General features: G+C 45.7%; 1 protein-coding gene across 1 annotated transcript in view; it reads left to right on the top strand.

Moving 5' to 3' along the window:
• Window positions 1-10,015: 10,015 nt before the first annotated feature.
• PAFAH2 (platelet activating factor acetylhydrolase 2) overlaps window positions 10,016-14,319 on the top strand; it is a 35,137-nt gene continuing 30,833 nt past the window's right edge. Inside the window, exon 1 of the mRNA XM_054571770.1 lies at window positions 10,016-10,134. The gene's annotated coding sequence lies outside the window, so the exon portion shown is untranslated. The remainder of the gene's footprint in view (window positions 10,135-14,319) is intronic.

Below are 14,319 nucleotides of genomic sequence, written 5' to 3'. Positions count from 1 at the left end.
GTCTCCCTAAAATACTGTCTCCTCACAGCAGCCAGAAGATTTGTTAAAATGTAAATCCCATTTCTCCTTGGCTGTAACTCTGTATTAATCATATCTTTTTAGTTTCTGTATGTTGATGCTTTGTATTTTGACAGATGCTTGTTGACTCTGGAAGGAGCCCCCTCCCAAGGCTACCCAATTCATAGAGGTGGTAAGGGACTTACCCTTGAGCTTGCCTTTGAAATGCAAAGCAACCAGTCCAGAGCCCAGAGCCCCAGCCCCAGTCACCTCCTCTGCTGGGCACCCCGAACTCAAGCACACTACCCTCCTCCCCTAGTCACCCCAGGACCAGGTACCAGACAGCTCATCATACTGGGCCCAGATGTCCGCCATGGTTTTGCTGAGGTCCTGAGATTTGGGGGCATCCAACTCCACGGTCAACTCAGAGTTGGCAATCCGGTTTTGTAGACCATTTTTTTCCTCCACCTGGTTCTTTTTCATGAAGAGCAGCTCCTCCTTGAGAGCCTTGATCTCTGACTCCAGCTGCAGCCAAGTGATATTGGTGTGTCATCGATGGCCTTTCAGAGCCCATTGATGGCATTCTCCACAGACTGGCATGTTGCCAGCTCTGTCTCATGCTTGACTCTGTAGTCATCAGCAGCAAGACGCACACTGTCAATCTGCAGAACGACGCAGCATTGTCCACAGAATGTGCAAAGACCTGAGCCCTCAGGTCCTCGATGGTCCTGAAATAGTGTCCCCAGTCTCTGACCTGAGGTCCCTTCTCCTGTAGGTGTTCTTGGATTTTGCTCTCTAGTCTCCGATTATCAGCCTCCAGGCTTCTTACCCTCTCCAGGTAGGAGGCCAGGTGGTCCCTCAGGTCACCATAGTCTCCTTCTCTCTCTGGATGCCCCCTACGCCTGCCAGATCCCTGGCCACCCCTGCAGCCAGGCCCCTGGATCCCCAGCTGCCCTGAACACTGGGGGAGTGGGACACCGAGATCCGCAAGCTCGAGCCCCTGATGCCTGCATAGACGCTGGCCCACCCTGCTGGCCGGCTGGACTGGTGGATGGGTGACTGCACGGAGCCGCAGGTCCAATGGTTTGTGGAGAAGCTGAAGTGTGTGCTGAAAGCTCATGTTGTTCAGGGAGAAAAGCAGGAAGCCAAGACTCATGTTGAAGCTACAGTTGATAATGTTTATTGATTTTAGAGAGTGAGGAAAGGGAGATAGAGAGATGGAGAGAAAGAGAAACATTAACATGAGAGAGAAACACCTATCTGTTGCCTCCTACACTCACCCTGATTGGAGAGTGAACCGGCAACCCAGGCATGTGCTCTGACCAGGAATCGAACCCGCAACATTTTTGGTGTACAGGATGATGCTCCAACCAACCGAGCCACCCAGCCAGGGCTAACTGTCTTTTCAGTGGCAGCTGTCTCTTGCCCTGCTGGCTTCATCATACCTAAATAATAATAAAATCTATATTTTAAAACAAACTCCTGAATGGCTTCCATCATACAGAATGAAATCCAGGCTTCTTTCCATGGCCTAGAAGGCCTGTCATGACCTGGCCGCGGCCTGCCCTCCAGACCTGGTCTCCTGCTTCCACCCCGGCTCACTCTGCTCCAGCCCCACCGCCTTCTCTCTGTCTCTCAGGCCCAGCAAAGCTGTTTCCACCTGAGGATCTGGCTGTTCCTTCTCTGTACAGCATTCTTCTCCCAGAGCCCATCACGGTGGCTCCTCATCGCCATCTGGGGCTCAGTTTACATGTCATCTTCTCAGGGAGGCCTTCTCTGAACACTCACCATCCAGGAATAATAATAGCTAGCACTCCCCGGGTGTTTTCCATGTGTCAGGCACCCTTCTACGTACTTTGCCTGTGCTCACTCTTTGAATCCTCACAACAATCCTACAAGATAAGTATTATTAGTAGTATTATTATTTCCATTTTGCAAGTGAGGAAACTGAGGCTCAGAGAGGTTAAGTGACATGACCAAAGTCCCACAGCTAACAGGCAGGAGAGCTGGGACTCAAACTCAGCAGCTCATTTGAGTCCACACTCTGAGTCACGGAGCCTTATCTCTTGGTGCAGAGTAAATTTCAAATAACTATTATTTTATTATGATTGTGTTGAACTGAGGCTGAATTCTACCCACCCATTTCCTTTCATCAAATTTCAATTCCTTTAGGCCAGTCACTTTCTGTCCCTTGTGTCCCCTGTCCCGATTTACCTGACTTCCTTGGGCTCTGAAGGCATTTGTGTTTGCAGCCCCTGCTCTGGGTGCCTCTTACACATTTGCTCACTCTTTTAACCAACGCCGACTGTACTAGGCACTGTGCTCAGCCCACAGAGACACACCAGATGGCATCCATGTCCTCAAGGAGCCCAGGGCCATGTGAGGAGGCAGACCCGCACACAGGTCGCTCCACTGCACTGCCATGTGTGCTGTTGTGGAAATGTCACTGTGTGTTAGGGATTCAGCCAGGAAGGATTTCCCAGAGAAAGTGCCCACTCTGCTGGGTTTGAGAGACTGGACAGGAAGCAGACGGGAAAGATGCAGCGCAAGCAAATGGAAACAGCACAAACAAATGCATGGCTCAGAGTTAGTTGCATGTCTAGGGACTGGCCTGTCACTTTGGATGAGAATGAGGAGTGAATCTAACTGGCTGAAGGAAACTGATCCAGACCTGGAAGGGCTCCTGGGCTTCTGATATGAGGGTAACCTTTGTCAAGGAGGCTGAAAGCAGTCCTCAAAGGATTTTAAGCAGAGACTGATACAGTATTGTCAGTAAGGATTCTACCCCATCCCATCATCATTTTCTTTAATCTGCTGAGAAATTGGTACCCACCAGGCCAGCTCACGTTCGGCAGGCTGGAGAGCCTTTTCCAGGCATTTGATGGAATAGATAACAAGGCTGGAAGCCAGGAAGAGAAGATTAAGAGTGGGAATTCCGGACTTCCTTGGCCCCTGGGCCTCCCTCAACTGACCTAGCCTCGAAGAATCATTTTTGATGAGAGATTCTGGGAAGCAAGCCATTGCCAAAGCCAAATAAACTCCCAAAGGAATGGAATGAGCCCTAAAGTAGAAAGAGTAACAGCCTTACCAGTTTTCCCCTCCTAAGTGGGGTGTGCAGGATGTACTGCCCTTCCCTTTGAAGGAAGCTCCCTCAGCCTGGCCTCCTCCCTCTGGGCTCTGCAATCTCTACCCCTCCCAGCTAGCGCCCTGGAGACTGCCTTGGAAGATGTCCCCTCAGTTGTAAAGTTAGACCTAACAGAGGGGGACATGTTGGAGCAGTCTCAAAGACCGCGATTCCTATTGTTTTCCTCCAGCCAGGCATCAAGCTATGGTAGCAGACAGGCAGATCTTGGTGTTGATCCCGGCTTTGCCGGTCATTAACTTTAAGACCTTGCATAAGTCACCTGGCCTCTGTGACCTTGGTTTCCTGACCCGTGAACTGGGAATGGCACTACCAATGTCTGAAAATCATTGTGCCAACTGAATGAGATCTGGTATGCCAAACACATGGCACAGACATGGTTCTCCTCAGTGCTGGGCACGGGCGGCTGGGGTTCGTCGGGTGGAGGGTGGCAGGGAGGGAGTGAAGGTGGGCACTGCAGCACTGGCAAAGGTATGGAGGGTGACGGGACATGGTGGGTTTGAGAATGTTCTGTCCCCAAGCAGTTGGCTATGCCTGGTGCAAGAGGAGGCTGGGAATAAGGAGATGGGAGATAAGACTGGGAAGATCTACTAGGGTCAGGACAGGAGGGGACTCGGTCCCACCTTCAGGATCCTCATCACAAGATGTAGAGGTTAAGATTGAAGTGTAATCCCTGTGGACCTGGGTGCAAATTTCAGTTCTGTTGCTTCATTCGGTGGCCATGGGCAAGTCACTTAAGCCCTCCCCTATTTTGAATTCTCCCAAAGCAGCCCCTGAGGCTTGGTACTAGTAGTCTGTTTGGGCAGTGGTTTCAGGAGGCCGAAGTGAGAGCATAGAGAAAGTGAGACAGGGAGGGAAGAAGAGCTGGTACTGGGTGCAACAAAGTGCAGCTTGCTGCCACGGACAATTAGGTTCAGTTCTTCTGGGGCCTCTCTGAGAGACAGTATGAAATGCGCCTCAAAATCATCCTATCTGAGAATGGGGAGGCAGGTACAACCTTGATCCACCATGCCTCCCTTGTTGATTCTTAGATGCCTTCTTTCAGGCAAGCAAGCAGGACTTTAAGTGGCGGGGCTCATAATATACCTGAAACTACCCCACTGGTAAGGGAGCTCAGAGAAGGGAAGAGGGGATATGAGGCAGGTATCAACCTGGTCTTTGAGCCTCTGTTTTCCTGTCTGAAAACTAGAAAGAATAAAATATACTTCCCAGAAGGATTAAATGAGATAAAACACTTGAAGGTTCCTAACCACCTGACACATAGCAGATAATCCAGAAATGGAGGCATAGTCGGGCTGAGCACCAACGCCAGCTCAGGGAATCCTTCCCTGACCCTCCTGGTGAGAGTAGCTCACTTCTTTTATTCTTCATCAGAGCATTTTCTATTTTCTGCAGAGCATTGAACACAGTATGTACTTATCTTGGTTATATATTTGTTTATTATCTGTCTCTCCTCACTAGAATTAAAGCACAATGCAGTTTAATTCTATTCCTGCTTGATCTCCAGGATTAAACACAGTGCCTGTGACATACATACTAGGTGCTCAATAAATATTTTTTGAATGGAAGAATGATTATAGTAACAACACTAGAGATGCACAGTTCCTATTCTTGACCTTTATTAAGCATATGCTCTGTCTGTTAACAAGATGTCGAAAGAGGATTCATCCAGACTCCAGTTGGGGCCCAGCGCTGAACACAGGAGGTGCACGTACAGATGTAGAAGTGAACAAAAGCCTTCTCCATCTTTGCGTTCTTTCCTGCTGTGACCTTTGACCAACCTCGCTGTTCTTAGGAAGCATATCAAAGCCGTCTAGTTAATGGTTATATGTGTTCCCTAAAATGTAACCCTAAATATTTTTGTTAGTAATGGCCAGATGACAACCGAGATGAATATCAAATTGGTGAGAGTATGTCCCCTGGCACTACTGCATTCTTTTTCCCTTTGTCTTGTCAACCATTAGCGCCTGAGTTATATTATAAAAACAGCACAGTAACTGGAGTCTTTAGTGGAGAATAATTTGTGCCCTCTGCCTGCCCCTGCCCAGTCTTCCTGTGAGTAAATTACGCGATAATAAATTCTATTATATTCTATGGAGTTGCCTGCTTCTTTTGGTCTGAAGATATCTTCTCATTACGGTGACATTACACCTTTGCCCCATCCCACCATCAGACAGGGCAGCTATATTCAGCGCAGGACCCAAATCAATTAATTACTTCATTGCTAGCTCATTGCCTACTAACTGTCAGGCTATAACACAAGAAAGAGCTAAGAGAGCTCGAGTTGGTTTGAGCCACAGCTAAAATATTTTGGGAGTCTGAAGGCAGTGGTTTGAAAAGAATAAAACTCTTTCATAATTTTGCTCCTTGTCAGAGTCAGAGCTATGAAGAAGCTAATTAAATTTAAGCTTCAGATTCCCTTCTGAGGCCCCGGGAGGGATCTTGCAATATGTTCACACAATCTTATGTTTTCAGATTCTGAAAAAGTAAGATATTTTAAAATTCTTTTTCTTAAAGAGGGCCCCCCAAATTGTATGAGCTTCAAGCCCCACAAAACCTGGATCCACCCCTGCCCCTTCAAACCCAAGCCCTTTAAGTAGTTTATTTAATCCTTGCGTCAACTCTATAATGTAGATTCTGTTGCTATCTTTTTTGCTACCCATTTACAGATGAGAAAACTGAGGCTTAGAGAATAGTCATTGCCCAAGAATTCACAGTTAATAGGTGATAGATCTGGGATTTAAAATTTATAGCCTGTCTCCAGAGCCTAGATCCTTAATTATAGTGCTTTCCAATGGTATGTATTTGTTTCTTATCCACCTTCCCCATCAATTACGGGGTTCTTAAGGATACGAAGACAAATCATTTGTATACTCCCAGCACCCAGCCCAGAGGGGACATCAACACATGTTAGTACATAGAAAAGAGAAAAATAGTCCCTAATAGCTGGGAGCTGGCCTGGCACTCATAGCTGGCTTTCGGTGTTCCCTGGCTGAACACAAATAATTTCGGAGAACATTCACGTCAGACAAGGTCACTCTGTGACCCTGATGGATCAGGGCACAAACAGGACAATTCCAGAATCATGTCTGGACAGACAATACATGAACACAAGGGACCAACCACCACTCTACCCTCATATAAGACACTACTGCTTCTTACTAATGACTGTTCTAACTTCAGTCATTGTCCCCCCTAGATAAGAATCACTAAAATCCCCAGTCATAGAGTTACCCCCATTTCCTGACAGCATCCAATCCAGACCAAAGCCCTGCTTCCTTAAACCCTCCCCAAAATCATCTAACAAAATCCCAGATCTTATAAGTCTTTTCTGCACCCTCTTTCTGAGATGCCCCCACAGTTTCCCATCATGTGCATTCTGCCTCCCTGAGTATCTAACTTATTCAATTACATGTATGTTTCTGATGGTCTTTGACAGGAATGGCATCAACACAGGAATCATACGTTGATGCCATTCCTGTCATTGAGCATTAAATATTATTGTCAAAAGTTACAAAATGTTGTTTCCCCCAAACTAGTTGATGATGATAGAAAGAAAAAACAGTGGTTTCCTTTGGGGAATGGGGATGAGTGGTTATAAATTGAAAAGGAAAATAAGGCAAACTTTCAGGGTATTGGAAATGTTCTACATCAAATTTTATTTTATTTTTTGAAGATTTTATTTATTTTTAAAGAGAGAAGGAGAGATACATTGAATCAATCATTTGCCTCTCACACGCCCCCAACTGGGGACCTGGCCTGCAACACAGGCATGTGCCCTGACTGGGAATCCAACTGGCGACCTTTCAGTTCGCAGGCCAGCACTCAATCCATTGAGCCACAACAGCCAAGGCTACAACAAATTTTAAAAGGGGGTGTTAAGCTGTACACTTAATATTAATGCACTTAACACACTTTGTTGTGTACATATAATACTTTGACTAAAAAAATTGTCCACCGACTTCAGCAGGTAGAGGGTGTTAACAAAAAATAAAGTTTAAGTTACAATAAAGATTAAAAAGCATTTGTTTGAGCACAGGAGGAATGGTAATCAGGGGGCACAGATTTAGGTAGAAACCTAAATTGTGCTCCAGAGGAAACAAAGATAGGCAGGGTTTATGAAGGGCAAAACAACACATGCGGTCCTCATTTTGGTCCTCCATGTAAGTAAAGGATGTCGGCTAGGTCGATTAGAATTGTTTAAGCCCATTATGTAAACTGAAGATGCAGGTTGCTGAAATGGATCTGTTCCTTTCAAGGTGAAGAATGCAGATGGTCTGATCACCATGATGAGGTGGGAGCAAGGTTCATATATGTCCTTGCAGCAAACATAGATCCAGATGTTTGTCCCGGCCTTGAGCTGAGCTCAGCAACAGGTCAGCAACTTAACAAAAACTCCAAGAACTGAGACATGAGATATACATAGGCCACATCCCCTCAATGACCTCCCAACTCCATTTTAAGTGACTCTCTTAGCACTGCTTATTCCATTTTCTTTTCTCCATTATCAGGGGGAGAACAGGAAATCCAAAGCTGGTCACTCAAATACCAGCTTAAAGTAACAGCAACAAGGTAAAGGCCAGACTGGGATTGTAGTAGACTAGAAGTGAGTGTCAGGCCATTGGATGAGACCTACGTTGAAAAGTTAAAAAATCAACCGCTTGCTGAAAACTTAAAGCATTTGGATGTTTATACCAGAAGAGATTCAATTGGAAGGAAATACAATTGAACTCAAGTATTTTATTTTGCAGCACAAAATAGTGCGGACCCAAGGCAGATCTTTCTAAGAGTGACAAAAGAGGTAAAGGAAGCTGCAACATCCCCTGTTTCTGGGAACTTTATTTTTTGATTTTTTAAAAGAAATTTAAAAAATTTTTATTTATTTTCTTTTAGAGAGAGGGGAAGGGAGGGAGAAGGAGAGGAAGAGAAACATGAATGTGTGAGAGATACATGGATTGGTTGCCTCTCACATGCCTCCAGCTGGGGACCTGGCCTGCAACCCAGGCATGTGCCCTGGCTGGGAATAGAAGCCGGCACTCAATCCACTGAGCGACACCAGCCAGGGCTGTTTCTGGGAAGTTTAAAACTCAGCGGCCAAATGTCACCAGCATGGCCTGGTCTAGAGCAGAAGACAGAGAAACAGTCTCCAGCTGCCCCTTTCGAGACTCGGGACGCTGGTTAGTCCTGAGCGTTCAAGGCCAGCCGTATAACGCCAATTAATTAATCAAAGGGAGCTACCCTCTGCTCTGCACTAAGCTTTTTATGTTTTGCCACCACTGCCACCAACCACAGCTTTAATTAAAGCTAGGGCTTAATTACCACAGTGCAGTGCTGCCATCACCCTCTCCTGATGACTTCATCTTGGTTCCTGGAAGGATGGTGGCGGCGGCAATGTGTCAGGAGGAGAGGTGAGCCTAGCGGAACCGAAAGCATGGACTCTGAATACTGGTGATTTGAGGGAATGCGGGGTTGGTGGGTGGAAGGATCAGCTGTAGGACTCAGCACCTGACCTGAAGTTGCTCACAATTTATTGCAGAGTTAAGACTTCCCGCCTAGGAGATGGTACAAGGCAGTGTGAGGTAAGCCTGCAGATGAGAGGCACACACAAATAGCCCAGCAACTGAGCAGAGGCAGTGGTCCTTTGGGACTGGGGGAATCAGAAAAGCTTCATGGAGAGAAAAGGAAGACCTAGAGGAATTTTCAAGGAAGAACAGCCTTCGACAGGACACCAGGCAGGGCAATGTACCTAGTGGAGGGAAGAACATGAATATGTCAGTAACAATAAGAACCTGGTGCATCCACACAACGGTGAGGAGGTCATTGTAGCTGGGAGCAAAGCAAGGCAGAAGAGAAGGGATTCCTGTCAGAGATGAGCATGAGCAACACTTTTGGAGAGGAAGGTGGGGGGCCAGGTTGGGGAAGGCCTATGAATGCCAGGCTGAAAAGTTGGGACCTCATTCAGTAGATAGTAGGAAGCCAATGAAAGTTCCAAATTTCTTATGGAAGATTACAAGGCTCTTGAGGATGCTGTGCTCCCTGGGTCTCTCTCTCCATTCCATCTCCCACACTCCGCAGTCCAGCAAAGTGTAAAACATTCTTCACACTCCCTGTGCACCTAAGTTCTATTCCTCCAGTTTTCAATCTTAACTTCTCTGTAAGATCTCTAAGAAGCCTTGCCGACTCCGTTTCCCGCTACGCAGGTGCCACCTTTCAAAGTTCCTACAATCCCCGGCGTTTCCCCCCTTAGAGTACATATCACTGTGTTGTCATTATTCACTTAGTGGAATCCTTTGCTAGGCAGAATTATTTCGAGGTTGGGAATATCATCTTGTTCACCAATGTGTCCCTAAGAACCAGCATAGGGTCAGGAAGGTGAGGGCAGTTGAAGGGGCTGGGGGACGGAAGGACCGGTAACCTCTCATATTTCTCCTGGTTCCTAGAGGACAATGGAAAAATCTGTCAACGGGTGAAGACTGGTAGGTGATACACTTTTAATTTGAATAATGTCTCATTCTCAAAGGCAACAAAACTGCGGGGGGACACGAAACAATTCCAACCTCCTCCTTCCTCTCCGTAAGAATAAAGTAAAACCACGCTAATTTCCTGGCACGTCTGGGAATTATTTAAGGAACGGTGAGGCGGCAGGTTGCTAACGGGACTACATGCAGAAACCTCCGCTCCAGTGTAGTAATCGCGGCGGCGGCTCCTTGACCACCAGGGGGAGGAATCGCACCGCCTCGCGGACCTTGGGCGGTTTCACCCAGCAACAAAGGGCCGCGTAGAACTATGGGAATTGTAGTTCTGGGGTCGAAATCCGCAATCCTGAACGGGGCACCACGGGAATTATAGTTCGGGACAGAAAGGCAGGAAATGCTTTTAAGCACCAGTGTTGAGTACTAGAAACTACAACTACTAAAGGGCCACGGGCTCCTAAGCAGTTTTTCGTTTCCGTCGAGGTGACCGTCGGGCTGTTTCTGAGAGGTCAACTTGACGGGGTAAGTTTGATAGGGGGAAATCTTCTGTCTTGAACTGGGGTGCTTGAGACTCTCAAATTCCTGCCCGGATTGATTTTCCTCGTCTTATCTCAGGAACTTCACATAAATCTCTCGTCCTTTCTGTTTCCTATTGAGACACCTCCAGTACCCACCCACTTTCTTAACTCTCCCCCTGTCTTCAGCCTTCACTCCCGGAGCCCCTGGAATCCCACCCTGCTCTCTCGTCTTAGGACCCAGCCCCTACAACCCCACCCTGAGCTCACGGCTTCACCTCTCCGAAACCTGGACTTTAGAAGGCGCCACACCTTCCAAGCGCTTCACTCTTACCCTCACTGCTGTTTTTCATGCTAGTGGAAGAAGGCTCGCTACTACTCCGTCCGCGGAAAAGCCTAGTCAGGCCTGCAAGTCGGCAGAAACGCGCTCTAGTCCAACGCAACAGCTCACTCGCTCTGTGACCTTGGGCAAACCACACTTGTCTGGGACTCACTCTCTTCATCTGCAAAATGGAGATGACAGTTGCTCTGTCACTCTTAGGATGAGGCTGTGTTGTGCAGCCAATAAGCTAATAATGTGTGAAAGTGCTATGTAAACTGTAAAGCCTCCACAAGCGAAAGAGATTATTTTTATTATAATTATTAATGCTCTGGAACAATCTTATCTTGGCTCCTTTTTTAGCTCTGCCTCCTTGTTGCTCAAGCCTGTCCCCTGAGTGCTTGGTGTCTCCACTCTTTTAAGAGTAGGATATTTCCTCACTTCCTCCAGAGACCAAAGGTCAGGCTAATGCGCTTTAAGTCTCCAGAGAGCTTTGCCTGAAAGGCAGTCCCAGAGAAGTGCTTATCTTGGACTCTGTCCTGAAATAGCCAGTGATGAGAAGTCCACACAGCTGGTAGAAGGGAAGTTTCTGCTCACTGGAAATAGGACCCCAGCAGGAGACAGACAGCTGCAGCATAAGCCCTATTCATTCCCTCTGGGCTCTTGTAGGCCTGTTTAATATACTGTGGTTTTAGTAGGGGCGTCTCAGGCCGGAAAAGGCTGGGGGGAAAGAATCTATTTTGCTAAAGAGATTAATCCAGGAAAAATCAAAGAGGCTTTGGCTAGGTATGATAAAGGGAGACACAGCATTGTTAATTAATTCCTAACATTTTGTGAGCACTTAAAATGTACTAGGCCCTAGGCAATATCAACTTTCTTACTTAAATTTTACTCTGTTCCCATTTTACATATAATGAACTTAGGCTCAGAGAGGTTATAAATAGAGCTACTATCTATGGTTATAGTGCCTTCTATATATCAGGTGCTTTACATGTATTATTTAATCATCAACAATGAGCAATATTATTTCTGTCATGCTGATAAATTATCAGAAGCTGAGAATTTAAGGGGCTTGCTCAAGATTATACAGCCAATTAACTGGCAGAGGTGGAATTTAGACTTCAAAGACTTTCCTCACTATAACATATAGCCTTATTTTTAGATAAAAAGACAGATTGAAGAATTGAGGGGGGTTAAATAAAAGCCAAATGAAGGAACATTTATTGGGTCTCTACTATGTGGGGAAAGCATGAAGATAGATGGTTTGGCCTACAAAGAAGTACAAAATACAGTCTGTAGTATATCTGAAGAGAGGGCATAAGTGTGAAAAAAATTAAATAGCATTTATTGGATAACTTGATTATTATTGCAAGATACTACATTAAACCTAGTGACTAGCAAGAATCATGGGATTAAATCCCTCTGGTGGCCATGGGATTAAACCATCTGAGATCATAGCCATCATTTCATTAATATGAAAGTGAACTGAAACACCATATGAACATAGTGGAATGGAACACTCAGTAAATACCGCATGCACGCGTATCTGAATAAAAGAAGAATCCTGTGTACCATCTGGACCAGGGGTTCTGAAACCTCGTTGATTGGAAACACTAGCAAGCTTTTAAAAATTACCTGAACTCTGGGAATGGGGACCCTAAAATCTATTTTTTTGAAAAGTTTCCCAGGTGATTGTGATGATAGGTTCAGAAACCTCTGATCTTGATTCTACTAGGACCATTTGTAGGCAAGACATTGATTGAAAGCTGCTAGAATAGTACTAATCTAAGAACTGTCATAAGGCAGCCTGTGATTGGTTACCTGGGGCGATGCAGACAGTGCTTAGAGTTGAGAGGAGGAAAGGTTGGAAGGACTTGGGAAAGCTACAGAGAAGACCAGAGATTTCATGGGGCCTTAGTGAATGGAGCAGGCTTGGAAGGGCAGAGAGTCTTCTAGCCTGGCACCACCATGAACTGCTTAGATAAGGTGAGCAAAAGACAGTAGAGATACCTGGGCTGATTTCCTTGGAAAATTCCGTAGCGTTTACTCGGAATGACTCTGGAGGCTCTGTGTGGGTGTTCCTTAGACAAAATTTGCAAATCAGATTGGATTTTTCCCCGTTCTACCTGGGCACCAGTCAATGTGAACCCAGGGAATGCAGATTCATTTTCATGTTAGCCTCACTGTGAACAATTAGCTTCTTTAGTTTTTCTTTACAAACAATTTAGTTGATAATCTTTGTAGGAACTTCCCAGGACTCCCAAAGGGTTCTACTCTTATTTAGCTGTTTTTAAGTTCACTTATTCTGATTCCAAACCCAAACATTGTTCTCTGTGGGGTAAGACCAGAATCTCTTCCCATAAGAAACTGTTATCATTCTACCCAATTCTGAAACCTGACTTATCATTGGCTCTTCTTTCCCCTGACTCCCCAAATCCTCTCAGTTGCCAAATCTTATTTCTGCCCTTCACTCAATAACGGATATTTTCAGGGTACTTCCTAAGAGCCAGGTTGTATACTAGGTGCTTTAAATGCATTATTTCATTTTATATCCAGAGCGACCTTATAACGATGGATAGTATTCCCATTGTACAGATGGGGAATCGGGCTTAGAGAGATCAGATAACTTGCCCAAGGTGAGAGAGCTAGGCAGTGATGGAGCTGGTGCTCAAACTTGAGGTTTTCAGACTTCGTCTCTCTCCTGTCTACGATCTCATTTCCAGGGCCGATTCCAACTTCTTAATCTAGTGCTGGAGGGACCACCACTCTCCAAAGCTGGTCACACCTTCCATTTCTCACCTGGCACCTATTACTGACTATTCACTTTTTCTCATGTGTGCTTTCTCACCTCTGTGCTTTTGCTCACCTTCTACTTGAAAGTCAGCTTTTTCCATTTTCTCCTCCACTCCCGAGCTAAAGGAGCTCTCTTCTCAGAACTCCAGTATCTTTTCTGACCCTATTTTATGACAGAACCTTCTGCTGCTTCGTTGTCATGTGGGTGACATGTGTCTTGTGTCCCAGTGTAGGTCTTCCTTTTGTATGCCGCTAAAGACGAGGGGAAAGGTCAGGGCCTGAGACTAAGCAGCACACCTTCAGTTTTCCCCTGGCTAAACAGTCTGCTGACTGCATCAGGAGCTGAGCTTAGATTCTTAAAAGAATTGGGTGTCCTTGTAAATTTGCTTCAGAGAAGTAAGATGAAATCTCTGGTAGGAAGAAAATCATTTATTACCTTCCAAAGTTAAATTGAATGACATTAGGATTATCGGTTGTTTGGGGTTTTCCTCTGGGCCAGGTAGTTGGCAATCAGGAGATATTAGTGTAATAATAGTTGTGCTTGTGACCTTGAGCTGCTCGCTTAACTATGTAGGACCTTGATTTCTCCTTCAGTAAAGCGCATGCATTCAGTATGTACTAGGCCAGTGGGGAGGTGGGGGGAGGGTGGAGAAGATTGTCGGGGGGGTGTTGACAGAAATGATCTCTAAGGTCTCTTCTTGCCCAGACATGCTTTGACTTGAACTCTTATCCAACTCAGAGCATCTTAGAGAAAGCAGAATAATGTAATAATTAAAAATGTGGGCTCAGGGCTCAGTGTTATCAGTTTAGATGCTTTTGGTTCAAGCAATAGAAATCTAAATTTAGTGATTTCAATAAAAAAGGGGATTTATGTAACTTGAAAGTCTAGGATTGGGTCAGGTTTCAGGTATTGTCTAATCCAGAGATTCCTAATGTCTTCACAAATATGACTATTTCTCCGATTTTCTTAGCTCTGCCATCCCCTGCGTGTAGCCTCATCCTCAAGGTAGCAAAGTAGCTGTAACAAACAGTTCAAGGCTTCATGTCTGCCCATCACTCTAGTTCACACAAGAAAGAGCT

The sequence above is a fragment of the Pteronotus mesoamericanus genome, unplaced genomic scaffold (assembly GCF_021234165.1).
Source record: "Pteronotus mesoamericanus isolate MK-2021 breed Mesoamerican mustached bat unplaced genomic scaffold, CSHL_Meso_final contig_221, whole genome shotgun sequence".
NCBI classification, from domain to species: Eukaryota; Metazoa; Chordata; class Mammalia; order Chiroptera; family Mormoopidae; genus Pteronotus; species Pteronotus mesoamericanus.
This window is presented reverse-complemented; position numbering and strand designations above follow the sequence as displayed.